This window comes from Scyliorhinus torazame, chromosome 6, assembly GCF_047496885.1.
Source record: "Scyliorhinus torazame isolate Kashiwa2021f chromosome 6, sScyTor2.1, whole genome shotgun sequence".
Lineage (NCBI taxonomy): Eukaryota > Metazoa > Chordata > Chondrichthyes > Carcharhiniformes > Scyliorhinidae > Scyliorhinus > Scyliorhinus torazame.
This window is the reverse complement of record NC_092712.1, coordinates 31,395,192-31,409,497: the sequence shown is the minus strand read 5'-3', so window position 1 is coordinate 31,409,497 and position 14,306 is coordinate 31,395,192. Positions and strand designations below refer to the sequence as shown.

The window sequence follows — 14,306 nt, the reverse complement described above, 5'->3', positions numbered from 1 at the left end:
TTCAATTCCTGTCGCATTGCCAGCTCAGAAAAAATATAAACTGGCTAGGCTGGGTAAAATTATTTTCTTCAGTCGCCTGCGGGAAGATTACCTCACACTTAACAAATGGTTCAATTATCGGAATAAGTTGCTGCATTTGAGAAGTGTTGGTGCACTGGTGTTTGATAAAGGGGCACTCTCGTAACTCAAGACGTGCAAAATAGGAGGGGTTTTATGCTGAGAACCTAATAAATAGGAGCAGGAGTGGCCATTCAGCCTCTCGGGCCTACCCCACCTTTCCACCAGATCATGGCTGACTTGCGACCTCAACACCGTTTTCCATGGGCCGCCTCCCTGTCCAAAGACTTATCAATCTTCAATATATTCAGTGATGGAGCACTGGCAGGTCACTGGGACCCCGGAGGCAGGGGTAAGGGAATTCCAAAGATTCACCCCCCCTCCCCCCCCACTATATAGATGCCAAAATATGCCCAGTATACCAAATGTGGTCTCACCTGTACAATTGCAACAAGCCTTCATTATTCTCAATGCGCCCAAAGCACTTCCACCAAAGCCCAATATAACACTTGCCTTCCGAACGTATTGGACTTTACTGGTATGAGTGAGGTGTAACTATTCTAAAGTAAAATCATTGATTTATAGATTAGTAAAAGGTAGCATGGTGGTTAGCACAATTGCTTCACAGCTCCAGGGTCCCAGGTTCGATTCCTGGCTTGGGTCACTGTCTTTGCGGAGTCTGCACGTTCTCCCTTTGTCTGCGTGGGTTTCCTCCGGGTGCTCCGGTTTCCTCCCACAGTCCAAAGGTGTGCATTTTAAGTGGTTTGGCCGTGCTAAATTGCCCTTACTGTCCAAAATTGCCCTTAGTGTTGGGTGGGGTTACTGGGTTATGGGGATAGGCTGGGGGTGTGGGCTTGGTTGGGTAGGGTGCTCTTTCGTAGAGCCAGTGCAGACTCGATGGGCGCAATGGCCTCCTTCTGCACTGTAAATTGTATGACATTCAAAGACTAGTAAACAGACCATTCAGCCCATTGAATCTGTGCTAACTCTTTCAAATAGCAATCCGGTTCGTCCCACTCTCCTTTGACCCCCCCCCCCCCCCCCCCCGTATCTCTCCAATTGTTTTCTCCTTAAAATTTATAATATAAATGCCTCAATAAAATATTCTGAAGGTTGCTCTACTCACTCTCTCAGATGATATTCCAAATCCTAACTCTTCACCTGGTTTGGAAGGTTTTCCCTCTACTCCTTTCAACAGTCACCTTAAGTCCCTGCCCTCTGGACATCTAGCTTCAGTTCCTCTTTATTCCTTCTCTCGAAACCCTTTCCGATCTTGAACACCTCAATTAAACCTCCGCTTAACTTTCTCTGCTCCACAAAGAGAATAACCCCAGCCTCGCGAGCTTGTCTACGGAACTCTTATCTCTCATCGCTCGGAAAATTCCGGCAAATCTCTCCCACGCTCTCTCCAAAGCTTTGACCTCCTTTCCTGAAGCGTTGGTCCCAGAATGGGACGCAGTGGGCAGGATATTCTGATCTCGCTGGCGGTGAGCTTGGAGGCGGAAGGGTAATTTTGTTAGGGTGGCGGGGATGGGGCGGAGGCATAGGGTGCTCTTTCCGAGGGCTGGTTCAGTCCCGGTGGGCCGAATGGCCTCCTTCTGCACTGTAGGGGGTTCTATAATTAGGTGGGATGGTAGGATGCCCGAAACCTGCCCCGCCTTCCCATCTCTATCGGAATTAAGTCGGCCATTTTGAGTGGCCGATGAATGACCACAAGGTCCTCCTCCCGTCGTCGCTGGCATTGCCCCAGCTACAGGTGGGGACAGGCTGGTGAATCTGTGCAAGTCGCTTGTCACGCTGGTGGGGAGGGGGCTCCTTTGCGCGGTCCCTGATCGAGGGACGAGCCAACAGAAAGTGAGGAGGCTCACGGAGAGCCAGTCCCTTGTCCTGTTTCCGCCGCCCCCTCCCCGCTACATCCATCCCACAAACCGCCCCCCCCCCCCCCCCCCGCTCACCAGCCCACATTACTTACCTCGATGCGGGGGCACTGTGCCTCTACTTACGACAGCAGCCTTGCCTCACCCCCCACCCAGTGGCAATGCTGAGCGCAAGGGCAGCTGGCCTCTGACGGGGTGGCAGTTCTTACTGGGCTGAGCGCCCCTCGCAGGGGGTCTTGACTCCAGGGAAAGCCTCCCCCGGCCCCCACCCCGCCTCCGCTGGCCTTGCTTTTACCTGATTGGTCCGCGGGCCTCCCTAAAAGGGGCCAGCGTGGGCCTCTCGCTGGCTCTCCAGACGGCAGGTGAGACCCTCCCACCCCCAGCAACGCCGGAACAAGATTCCATCCAGTACCTCTGCTGCAGCCAAACCAATGTTTGGTATTGAATTAGCCTAATTGCCTGTCTTGTCTCCTTTATTTGTACAGCCCAACATCTCAAAACCTTTAATGACCACATTTTTAACCCGTCCTGCCACTTCAAGGGGTTATCCTCTCTACTCTTGCACTCTCTTTAAAATCATAGAATTTACAGGGCAGAAGGAGGCCATTTGGCCCATCGAGTCTGCACCAGCTCTTGGAAACAGCAGCCTGTTTAAGCCCACGGCTCCACCCAAACCCCGGAACCCCACCTAACCTTTTTTGGTCACTAAGGGGCAATTTATCATGGCCAATCCACCTAACCTGCTCATCTTTGGACTGTGGGAGGAAACCGGAGCACCCGGAGGAAACCCCACGCAGAGAACGTGCAGACTCCGCACAATCACCCAAGCCGGGAATCAAACCCGGGACCCTGGTGCTGTGAGGCAGCAGTGCTAACCGCTGTGTCACCGTGCCATGGAGCCATTTAGCACATTTTATTTCCTCACTCATCCTGCTAATCACCTCGCACCTTTCTCTATTGAGTTACAGCTCACTTCCAACCACTTCCATCAGCCACTCCCAACAGCCTGTCTCCTTTGTTTTCAACTGTTGGTGTCTTGTCAATCACATTGTTGAGGATTGTTAATGACAATTAAATTGCTGAGGCGAAGAGAAACAGGCATTAATTATCCCTCAGCACAAACTGGGACACTGGGCTGAGTGGGAGGAAAGACAGTGGGCGCTATTCTCCCCCCCCCCCCCCCCCCCCCACGCCGGGTGGGAGAATCGCCGGGGCGCCGCGCAAATCGTACCACGCTGCCCCGACCCGCGCACGCGATTCTCCAACCCCCCCCCGGAAACCAGCGGCGCGCGATTCGGGCCGCTCGGAGAACCGCCGAACGCCGATTCTCTGGCCGGATGGGCCGAACGGCCGCTACGACACGACAGGTTCCCGCCGGCGCCATCCACCCCTGGTCGCTGCCGGCGGGACCTCTGCGGGAACGCTGGGGGGGGGGGGGGGCGGCCTGTAGGGGCGGAGGGCGGGGAGGGGGGCTCCTTCACCGGGTGGCCTCCAATGGGGTCTGGCCCACAATCGGTGCCCACCGATCGGCGGGCTGGCCTCCGCCCCCCCCCCCACCCCCCCGGGGCCTACCTCCTTCCGCGCGCGGCCCCAGAACACCGGCTCCATGTTGGTGAGGGGCCGGCGTGAGTAAGACGTTCCCCGCGCATGCGCAGGATGGAGCGGTTCAACTGCGCGTGCGTGGGTTGGCGCGGCGCCGGGTAAGGATGCTGGAGCGGCGTGAACCGCTCCAGCGCCGTGCTGGCCCCCTGTGGGGGCAAGAATAGGTCGGGTCCGGGCCCTGTTTGCGACGGCGTTCACGACGGCGCGAACACTTGGCCTCAATATCGGAGAATCCCCCCCCCATAAACTCTGGCCGGCCTTCGGCCTTGGGTCCGATTGACAACTACATTCTGACGTTTTGTGTCATCTGCAAGTTTTGAAATACTACCCTGTACCCACCGCAACAACCCCACCCCCAACCCACCCCCCACCCCAAATCTCCCAGTCATTCATATACATCGAAAACAACCATGGTGGTGGTACTGAACCTCCCTCCAATACAGGGAGAAAACATTCATCGCAATTTTCTGATCCATCCTCAGACAGAGTTGGGCCCAAGCGGCCAATGTCCCTTTTACCTCACAGGCTGCAATGTAGCGAATAAACCTATTGGGTGCCACTTAATCAAACACATTTTGAAAGTCCACGTGATCCCATTGAGGACAGAGAATGATAGGCGTAGAATTGTTACAGTGCAGAAGGAGGCCATTCGGCCCATCAAGTCTGCACCGACCCTCTGATAGGTCACCCTACCTAGTCCCACTCCCCTCCAACCCCACCTAACCTTTTGAACACCAAGGGACAATTTAGCACGGTCAATCCGCCTAACCTGCACATCTTTGGACTTTGGGAGGAAACCGGAGCAAACCCACGCAGACACGGGGAGAACGCGCAAACCCCACACAGACGGTCGCCCAAGGCCTAATTGAACCCGGGTCCCCAGCGTTGTGAGGCAACAGTGCGAAGGACGGTGTCACCATATCCTGAATATCGACTGCCCTCACCCACCTATTCAGTGAACTCAGTGATTAGTGTGTCTGAAAGCTTCCCTACACCACCGATGTTAAACTGACTGACCTATAATTGTCAGGTCTCGCGTCCTCTTCACTGACGAAGAGTGGAACACTTGCGGTTTACCAGCCCTCGAGAGGACCGCAGGAGGACTGGAAGATTATGGCCAGCTCCTAAGCAATTTCCACCCTTCTGTCCCTCAGCATCCAAACATGCTCCTCCTCTGGACCAGCCGACTCAGCCACTTTAGCCAGCTTTACCTATTTCAACTTACCCACTATACCGACACTCCCTTTGTATACCATAGCTGGTAAAGGCCAATGCAAAGTATTCATTTAGCACCTTTCTGTCTCTACCAATAGAGCTCCATTCTCATCCCTTTTTTATGTTACTACACCAATAGAAGAACTCCAGATTCCCGTTCACGTCGGTGGTCAGTCTATTTTCATATCGCTCTAATTCACTTTCCGTTTCTCCTCTTCAGTTTTTGTTTCCGATCTGGTTCTTCACCGCACTCTCAAACTCAGCTCTGTCCCCCATCCCCTCCTCTGCTTCATTCCCTTTCCTCTAACTCCTCCATCCACCGGGATTTGAGTGGGGATGCCGGGCTCTGAAGGAACGAGCTGTTGTTGTCCGGGGAGGGCGGTTCCCGTGGTAAGTGAGGTGCGGTGCAGGACGTTGAACAAGGAGCACTGTGAAGCCACTGATCAGCGGCCTGCTGATCGTGTCTCTCAGGCAGGAGGGTGGCACTGCCGCTGCACAGCGCCGGGGTGCCGGGTTCGATTCCAGCCTTGGGTGACCATCTGTGTGGGATTTGCACGTTCTCCCCCTGGTTTATGTGGGTTTCCTCCTGGTGCTCCGGTTTCCTCCCACAGTGGAAAATATGCAGGTTAGGTGGATTGGCCATGATAAATTGCGCCTTAGGTGGGGTAACGGGGGATCGGGCGGGGGGAGTGGGCCTCGGTAGGGTGCTCTTTCGAAGGGTCAGTGCAAACCTGGTGGGCCGAAATGGCGTCCTTCTGCACTGTGGGGATTCTTTAAGCGCAACAACTCTTTTTCTTGGGTGAGGAATTGGAAAATTTCACAGCCCAGATCGACAGCCAAAGATATTCCGAGTTCCGGAACGAAGGTGGATCGAATGGCAGACTAGGCTCAAGGGGCTGAATGGCCTATTCCTGATCCTCTCTGTACAATTTACAGTTTTGGTCGCCTTCCTTAAGAAACGTCACGATTGCATTAGATGACATTCATACGAATATAGGAAATAGGAGCAGAAGTGGGCCATTCGGCCCCTCCACCTTTCCCTGCCATTCAATAAGATCGTGGTTGATCTGTTTGTGTTGAGTTCCACATTCTCCATCTATCCCTTGATCATTTTTGATCCCTTCACCCAGCAAGAGGATAGCTACCTCCCCCTCAAAAATGTTCAGTGGACCCCGCCTCCACCAGTTTTCAAAGTTGCACATCCCTCCGAGAGAAAAGACTTCTCCTCGTCTCTGTCCGAAGAGGGTGACCCCCTCATTTTAAAACAGTGCCCCCTGGTTCTGGACTCACCCACAAGGGGAATCATCCTTCGCTTGTCCACCACGTTGAGACCATTCAGGGTCTTATCTACTTCAATCGAGTCACCCCTCACTCTTTGGAACTCCAGTCAGTCCGACCTTTCCTCATAAGATATCCCTTATCTAGGATAAGGTAGGGGGTTATGTTATGGAGAAAGGTTGGCCATTTTGGGCCTCCACTCATTGGAATTTGGAAGATTGAGAGGTAGTCTCACTGAAACGTGTAAGACCCTGAAGGGACTTTGACAGGATGGATGCTGAGGGGACTCCCCCCTCCCCACCCCCTCTCGTGCGGGAGAGTCTGGAGCTCGGAGGGGCTGGATTCTCCGTAGCCCGACGCTGAACTCGTGATCGGGCGGAGAATGGATTCCTGCGCCGAAATCGGGGCCGGTGCTGGTTTGACGACGGTCTTCCGCGCCCCGCCCCCGCCAAGCCGGCATCATCATTCCGCGCGGCATTGCAACGCCATTGGCGCGTCATCGGCCGCCCACCCACCATGCTCCGTCCCCGATGGGCCGAGTTCCCGACGGCGCAGGCCACGTGTGGTCTGGAGTCCAGACTGGAGTCCAGTTACGAGTGGTGTACCACAAGGATCTGCTTTGGGGCCAATGCTGTTTGTCATTTTTATAAATGACCTGGAGGAGGGCGTAGAAGGATGGGTGAGTAAATTTGCAGATGACACGAAAGTGCGGAAGGATGTTACAAGTTACAGAGGGACATAGATAAGCTGCAGCGCTGGGCTGAGAGGTGGCAAATGGAGTTTAATGCAGAAAAGTGTGAGGTGATTCATTTTGGAAGGAATAACAGGAAGACAGAGTACTGGGCTAATGGCAAGATTCTTGGCAATGTGGATGAGCAGAGAGATCTCGGTGTCCATGTACATAGATCCCTGAAAGTTGCCACCCAAGTTGATGGAGTTGTTAAGAAGGCGTACGGTGTGTTATCTTTTATTGGTAGAGGGATTGAGTTTCGGAGCCATGAGGTCATGTTGCAGCTGGACAAAACTCTGGTGCAGCCGCATTTGTAGTATTGCGTGCAATTCTGGTCACCGCATTATAGGAAGGATGTGGAAGCATTGGAAAGGGTGCAGAGGAGATTTACCAGAATGTTGCCTGGTATGGAGGGAAGATCTTATGAGGAAAGGCTGAGGGACTTGAGGCTGTTTTCATTAGAGAGAAGAAGGTTAAGAGGTGACTTAATTGAGGCATACAAGGTGATCAGAGGATTGGAGAGGCTGGACAGTGAGAGCCTTTTTCCTTGGATGGTGATGTCTAGCACGAGGGGACATAACTTTAAATTGAGGGGAGATTGATAGAGGACAGATGTCAGGGGTAGGTTCTTTACTCAGAGAGTAGTAAGGGCGTGGAATGCCCTGCCTGCAACAGTAGTGGACTCGCCAACACTAAGGGGATTCAAATGGTCATTGGATAGACATATGGACGATAAGGGAATAGTGTAGATGGGCTTTAGAGTGGTTTCACAGGTCGGCGCAACATCGAGGGCCGAAGGGCCTGTACTGCGCTGTAATGTTCTGTGCTCTAACTGTGCGGGAACGCAACGTGCCGGCTGCGGACTGTGTCCAGCGCCGCCACACTCGTCCAGGATCCGTGCCGAGGCCGGGCTGGGGGGGGGGGGTTCTGCTGGGGCTCGGGGGCCTGGTGAGGGGTGGTCATGGGGTGGGCTGTGGGGTCGCAGTTGGCAGGTAGGGGCCGCGCACGGCCGGCGACGTGTTGTGTGGCGCGACCGGTGCAGACCGTCAGCAGTGCGCTGGCGCTAACCCCTCACCGGGACTGGGGTCCGTGCGGGTTTGATGCCGATATTTCCGGTCGGGAAAATCCACCCACCCTCTGCTGGGCGTCAGCACTCAGTCTCCCGAAAGGGGAATCCAGCCCGAGATCCAGCCTTTAGATTTAGATGAGGAGGAATAATTTTTTTCTCACAGAGCTTCATCAGCCTGTGGAATTCTCATCCCCGAGAGTAGTGGAACCTTGGTCACTGAGTACATTCAGGGCTGAGTTGGGCAGGCGAATGACAAGTCGTCACGGGTTAGGGGGGCAGGCAGGAAAGTAGAGTTCAGATCACAGTCAGGTCAGATCTGAGGAAATGCTGGGGCAGGTTTGAGGGGATAAACGGCCTACTCCTGCCCCAAATCCTTGTGTTGCGTTTCCTTGGTAACCGGACAAAAGATTAGTTCACCATTAATTGCCTGCTGAATGGGACAATTGTATGGAAAAATAGCTGCAACAATCTTAATTGAGTGAATTAAGCAACAAGATGCTGATGAGCTGAAGTTTCATATCTTTCATATTAATAGAATGTATAACATACTGTCCCAAATGTTGTCCGTTGAATTATTTCCTTGAGATATCATGTGAGGCCTGGCCCTTACATGTAGGAACACGTGTCTGTGAAGGCCATCTCTGCCAATACCTTGAATGAAATTGGAACCACTCTCCAGGCAGCTTGCATATATTATTCCAGAGGACCTTGTACTGGACTAGCAATCCAGAGAAGTTGAGGATTCACCATGACAATGTCCTCCTCCTCCTTCAGGCGCCACTGCGGCCTTGATCACCTTTGATTGGTCCTTGATTACGCTTTTCAAACTGATGCCTGCGGCCAACCCAGGAGACTCTCCCGCCTTTTCCGCCTGTCATCGGGTGACATTGGAAGGATTTACAGGCTCGTAATCTACCCGTGCGGCCACGTTATGAAGGAACCTTCCTTGGCCTCCAAGTCCCGAGGTGGGACCTGAGCCAGGCGCCTCTGTCCCAGAGGTAGGGGGCGCTACCCACTGCGTCAGAAGACCTCCCCTCATGACAAGATCTAAAATTGAACTCAACGAACGTGGTCATTTGTGAGGTTGGCATGGTAAAAAAGTGCCGGATGCTCTTCAAGGGTGAAAAGCTGCCACACTCAATATGTGACTCAACCCATTAGTCCAGCAATTTGGCCAACCTGGGGTGGGCACGAATATTGGGCTGGCAGGGTTCATGGACAAATAATTTAATCTGAATTAATAACTTTGCCAGGGTTGAGCGATGGGTATCTTCAGAAACACATTTATAGGGTTGTTTATACAGAGCCATCTGAGGGGTTGTCTCCTCAATGTTGTCATGTGAAAGTACCTTAAAGAAATGGGCGTGTATATAAACATCTGTAGTGAGAGTACCTTTAAGAAATGGGTGTTGACTACTGCAGTGATGTCAGAGAGTGGGTGGAGCTGGGCTGTCTGTCAGCTTTTTACTTTTGTTTTAGGCTGTTTGCTGCAGGGTGTGTTTTAGTTTTGTTTTCAGTGTTGGAGCTGAAGCCAGTCAGAGCAGGTGTACTGTTGTTCTCTCTGCCATGAAAAGACTATCTCTTGATCATTTGGTGAATTCAGAATTATAAACGTTCTCAGTAGTGAATGTAAACCTAATGTGCTTCTGTTAAAAGGTGTTTCTTTTGTCTTCTGGCTGTTGTTTGGGAAGTTATTAAGGATTACTTAGTGTTGTATTCTTTGGGGGTTGTATTTCAATTGATGGTTGCTGAGATGTTCACTGTATGTTTTAAAAAGGTTAACTTGAGTTCAAAGAATAAACATTGTTTTGCTTTAAAAAATACTTTTCCATTTCTGCTGTACCACACCTGTTGAGTGGGCCGTGTGCTCCCCATACCACAATCTATTAAAAGTTGTGGGTCAGGTGAACTCCATGGTACACTTTGGGGTTCTCTAAACCCTGGCCCATAACAATGTGTTCCAAACATTTGCCGGTCTAGTTTGTCCGGTTATCTGAAGAAAAATCAACCATCCCGTTCGGTCTCAGTGGGCGGTCAGTTTTTGCGGAGCCCAGGAGATAGGAGGAACATTGGAAAACCTGGATGGGAAGCGATGGTCAAGCGGCCAGGAATCCATCATTCAGGCCATCGGTACTGTAGCGAAAGGATGTGATCATAATTTTTAAAATCTGGCCTGTTACATCTGACGCTGTTCAAGATGAATAAGAATCAATATGGCAAACAGTCAAAGCCGGGAGCCATCTGAAACCCTGGGCGGGATTCTCTCAGCCCGGGGCCGGGCCGGAGAATCCCCGCAACCCACCGCTGGGGGCTTCCTCTCTACCGCGCCGGCCCCTGTAGCCCTGCGCTGTGTTGCGTTGGCGCCGGTGCCACTGCGCATGCGCGGACCCCGCGCTGCCCAGTTGGCGCCAGGCTCAGCAGCTGGAGCGGCGTGGGTCGCTGCAGTGCCGTGTTGGCCCCCTATAGGGGTCAGAATCGTTGACCCTGAGGCCATGTTGACGCCGTCGAGAAACGCAATGGTGTTTCCGACGGCGTCAACGCTTAGCCTCGGGATCAGAAAATCCCGCCCCCTGGCTTTAGTTACAGTCTCCACTTAGATTGCGTCGGTCCTGACTCCAGCACATCCCAAAGCATTTTACAGCCAGAGGAGCACTTTTGAAGTGTAGTCACGGCTGGTACTTCAGGGAATACGACAGCCCATTTTATGCACAGCAAGCTCCCACAAACAGCAACGTGATAGCGACCTAGCTGGTTCTTTAATGTCACTGGAGGATAATTAAAATCCCCGCGCCGCGCTTCGTCAAAGAGTGCCAGGGCATATTTTGCCTCGACCCCAGAGGGCTGATGTGGCCTTGATTGAAATGCCTCATTCAGAAGACGGTACCTCCCACAGTGCAGCACCCCCTCGGCTCTGCCAGTCTGGGTCATACGATCTTCTGACTTAGAATTGGAGTGTCAACACTGGCACCTTGGCTATCAGAGGCATCATGGGTATTGTCCGCCACAGGTTCGGAATAGGGGTCAGGATTCTCCTTGAATCGTTGCCGGCCGGACAGACAGGTGACAGACCAGCCAAAGGTCGGAGGACGTCGGGCAGGAATTTCCTTTCCCGCCCTCCCAGTCCAGGTGTTTCTAGATAGTTGGGTTTTCCGTCAATGGAAGGGTCGACCTTGGGAGGCCTGTGCTAGAGTGATATGCATGAAGTAAGCATCGTGTCTCATCAGTGTTTAACCTGACACTGAAACCACAGCCAGACAGGCTCATATTAGAAAATTGGCGCAGAAGTAGGCCATTGGGCCTGCGGTTTCTGGCCTTCCATTCACTATGACCACGGCTCAATCTTCGGCCCATTTTATCCTCTACCTTAGCAAGAAAAAGAAAAAGCCACCATGATTAAGAAATTAGCAGGTTTAGTCGAGGATACCATCCTGAGGCATTGGCTAAAACAATCCACACCCTTAATATTCATCACAGGACTAAACTGGCCTGCTCTTTAGTAAATGGAATAAGATTCTTTGCAGCATTGTCATGTTTTGCTCAAGTTCCAACCCCTGGTTGGGAAATGCAGCAAGGCCCAATATTGCACTTTTCGGTATTCTCCGAGATTAGCAAACGGTTCACAAGACTGCGTCGTGTCTGAGGGTGAAATTTCTGAGTGGCAATAGGAAACCGTTGGACTTTCAGTGATGATAACAACACAACAACATTCGTTTGCCTGGCGCCTTGGACATTGCAAACCATCTCAAAGCACTTCACAGGAGCACTTCACAGGCAAGAGTTGACATTAAGCTAAAGGACGAGACTGCGCGCAGTTGATCGTTGATTTAGTCAGGGGTCGGTTGGAAGAAGCGTCTTCGAGGAAGAGGAGAGAGAGTTGATCAGCCATGATCATACCGAATGGTGGTGCAGGCTCGAAGGGCCGAATGGCCTACTCCTGTACCGATTTGCCACGTTTCTATGTGAGGGGGCGGAGAGGTGGGGCACAATATTTGGGCAGAGGCCCGAGGGGGCTGAAGGAATGACCGCCAGTGGTGGAGCAAGAGAAATCAGGGGAGGAAGGAGATGGAAGAATGTGAGGGGGTTGTGGGTCCAGAGGTAACTACAGAGATGGGCAGTGGCAATGGCGTGAAAGGATTTGAAAATGGAGATAAAAGCATTGTAGGTGAGTGAGCACATGGGTGATGGAGAAATGGGACTTGGTGTGCGTTTGGTCACAGGCAGCTGAGTTCATGGGAGGTGAAAGTGGGAGAGGAGGCGGGAGGTGTGGAGGAGTTTATCTCATTCTCTGGATGTGCGTGTTGCTGGATAGACCAGAATTTAGTGCCCACCCCTAATGATCCTTGAAAGGTGGAGTTGAACTGCTTTATTAAACTGATGCAGTCCCTGTGGTGTAGGTACATCCACAGTGCTGTTACTGAGGGAGTTCCAGGATTTTGACCTGACGACAGTGAAGGAAAGGGCGACATATTTCCAAGTCGGGATGGTGAATGGCTGGGAGGGGAACCTCCAGGTGGTGGGGTTCCCAGGTATCTGCTGCCCTTGTCCTTCTAAACGGTAGTTGTCATGGGTTTGGGAGGTGCTGTCGAAGGAGCTTTGGAGAGTTGCTGCAGTGCATCTTGGAGATGATAGACGCGGCTGCTACTGTGCATCGGTGATGATGGGATTGAAGGAGTGTGGAAATGTTGCCAATCAGGCGGACTGCTTTGTCCTGGATGGTGTCGAGCTTCTTGAGTGTTGTTGGACCTGCACTCATCCAGGCAAGTGGAGAGTATTCCATCACACTCCTGACTTGCGCCTTGTAGATGGCGGACAGACTTTGGGGGGTGGGGGGTCGGTGGGCGGGGGGGGGGGGGGGGGGTCAGGAGGGGAGTTACTCGCCGCAGGATTCCTAGCCTCTGACCTGCTCTTGAACCCGCAGTATTTATATGGCAAGTCCAGTTCTGTTTCTGGTCAATGGTAACCCCCAGGATGTTGGTAATGGGGGGATTCGGTGACTATCAAGGGGAGATGGTTGATTTCTCTCTTGTTGAATCCACGTTTCCACAGTATTTGTGCCTGAAAGTGACTCCATCTATACTGATTTCCTTCCCTCAAAAAACATTATATTTCTTTCAATAAGCCTTTCCTTTCTCCCCTACGCAGCTGATGTTGAATTCACCTCAGAAGGCACCCCGTCCCTCACCTTCTTACCTTGCAGAGTATTCACTGATGCGGCCTACTATTGACGGAGTTTGGACTTTTGAATGATAGGATTTTGGTGCTTGCATTTTAAGGAATATTCAAAGATTAGACTCGATGAAAGATCAGGATAAAACCATAAACAACAACGAAAGGAATGTTGACCACACCAGAATCAGCGTGCATGATGGGATTGTTATCACTCCCAGATGCCTTGGATTGGATTTGTTTATTGTCACGTGTACCGAGGTACAGTGAAAAGTATTGTTCTGCGAGCAGCTCAACAGATCATTAAGTACATGGGAAGAAAAGGGAAGAAAAGAAAATACATAACAGGGCAACACAACATATACAATGTAACTACATAAGCACTGGCATCGGATGAAGCATACAGGGTGTAGTGTTAATGAGGTCAGTCCATAAGAGGGTCATTTAGGAGTCTGGTGACAGTGGGGAAGAAGCTGTTTTTAAGTCTGTTCGTGCGTGTTCTCAGACTACTGCATCTCCTGCCCGATGGAAGAAGTTGGAAGAGTGAGTAAGCTGGGTGGGAGGGGTCTTTGACTATGCTACCCGCTTTCCCCAGGCAGCGGGAGGTGTAGATGGAGTCAATGGATGGGTGGCAGGTTTGTGTGATGGACTGGACAGTGTTCACGACTCTCTGAAGTTTCTTGCGGTCCTGGGCCGAGCAGTTGCCATACCAGGCTGTGATGCAGCCCGATAGGATGCTTTCTATGGTGCATCTGTAAAAGTTGGTAAGAGTTCATTTGGACATGCCGAATTTCCTTAGTTTCCTGAGGAAGTATAGGCGCTGTTGCGCTTTCTTGGTGGTAGCGTCGCCGTGGGTGGACCAGGACAGATTTTTGGAGATGTGCACCCCTAGGAATTTGAAACTGCTAACCATCTCCACCTCGGCCCCGTTGATGCTGACAGGGGTGTGTACAGTACTTTGACTCCTGAAGTCAATGACCAGCTCTTTAGTTTTGCTGGCGTTGAGGGAGAGATTGTTGTCACTGCACCACTCCACTAGGTTCTCTATCTCCCTCCTGTATGCCTTGAGGAATTCCGTGCTCTTTCGCAGGACACTGATTGCTGACAATGAGAGATACACAAAGGTCAAAGATAAGTGGGCTGCGTGCAGATCCAGGCCAAACAGAGAGGAGGATCACTGGGCTGTTCCACCAGCAACAGATTTGGAAAGTAACAGCCTGAAACCAGAGCCCAAGGTGATTTTTCAGGAGTAGCAGCAAAGCAGTCAGCAAAAGTTGTGCCACACGTTCGCAAGGACATTAAAAGAAAGTAA

At 51.9% G+C, this 14,306-nt stretch overlaps 1 protein-coding gene across 5 annotated transcripts in view; it reads right to left on the bottom strand.

The window, feature by feature from the left end:
• Positions 1-14,306, bottom strand: part of LOC140424736 (pituitary adenylate cyclase-activating polypeptide type I receptor-like) — a 311,016-nt gene that overhangs the window by 12,580 nt on the left and 284,130 nt on the right. The window lies entirely within an intron of this gene.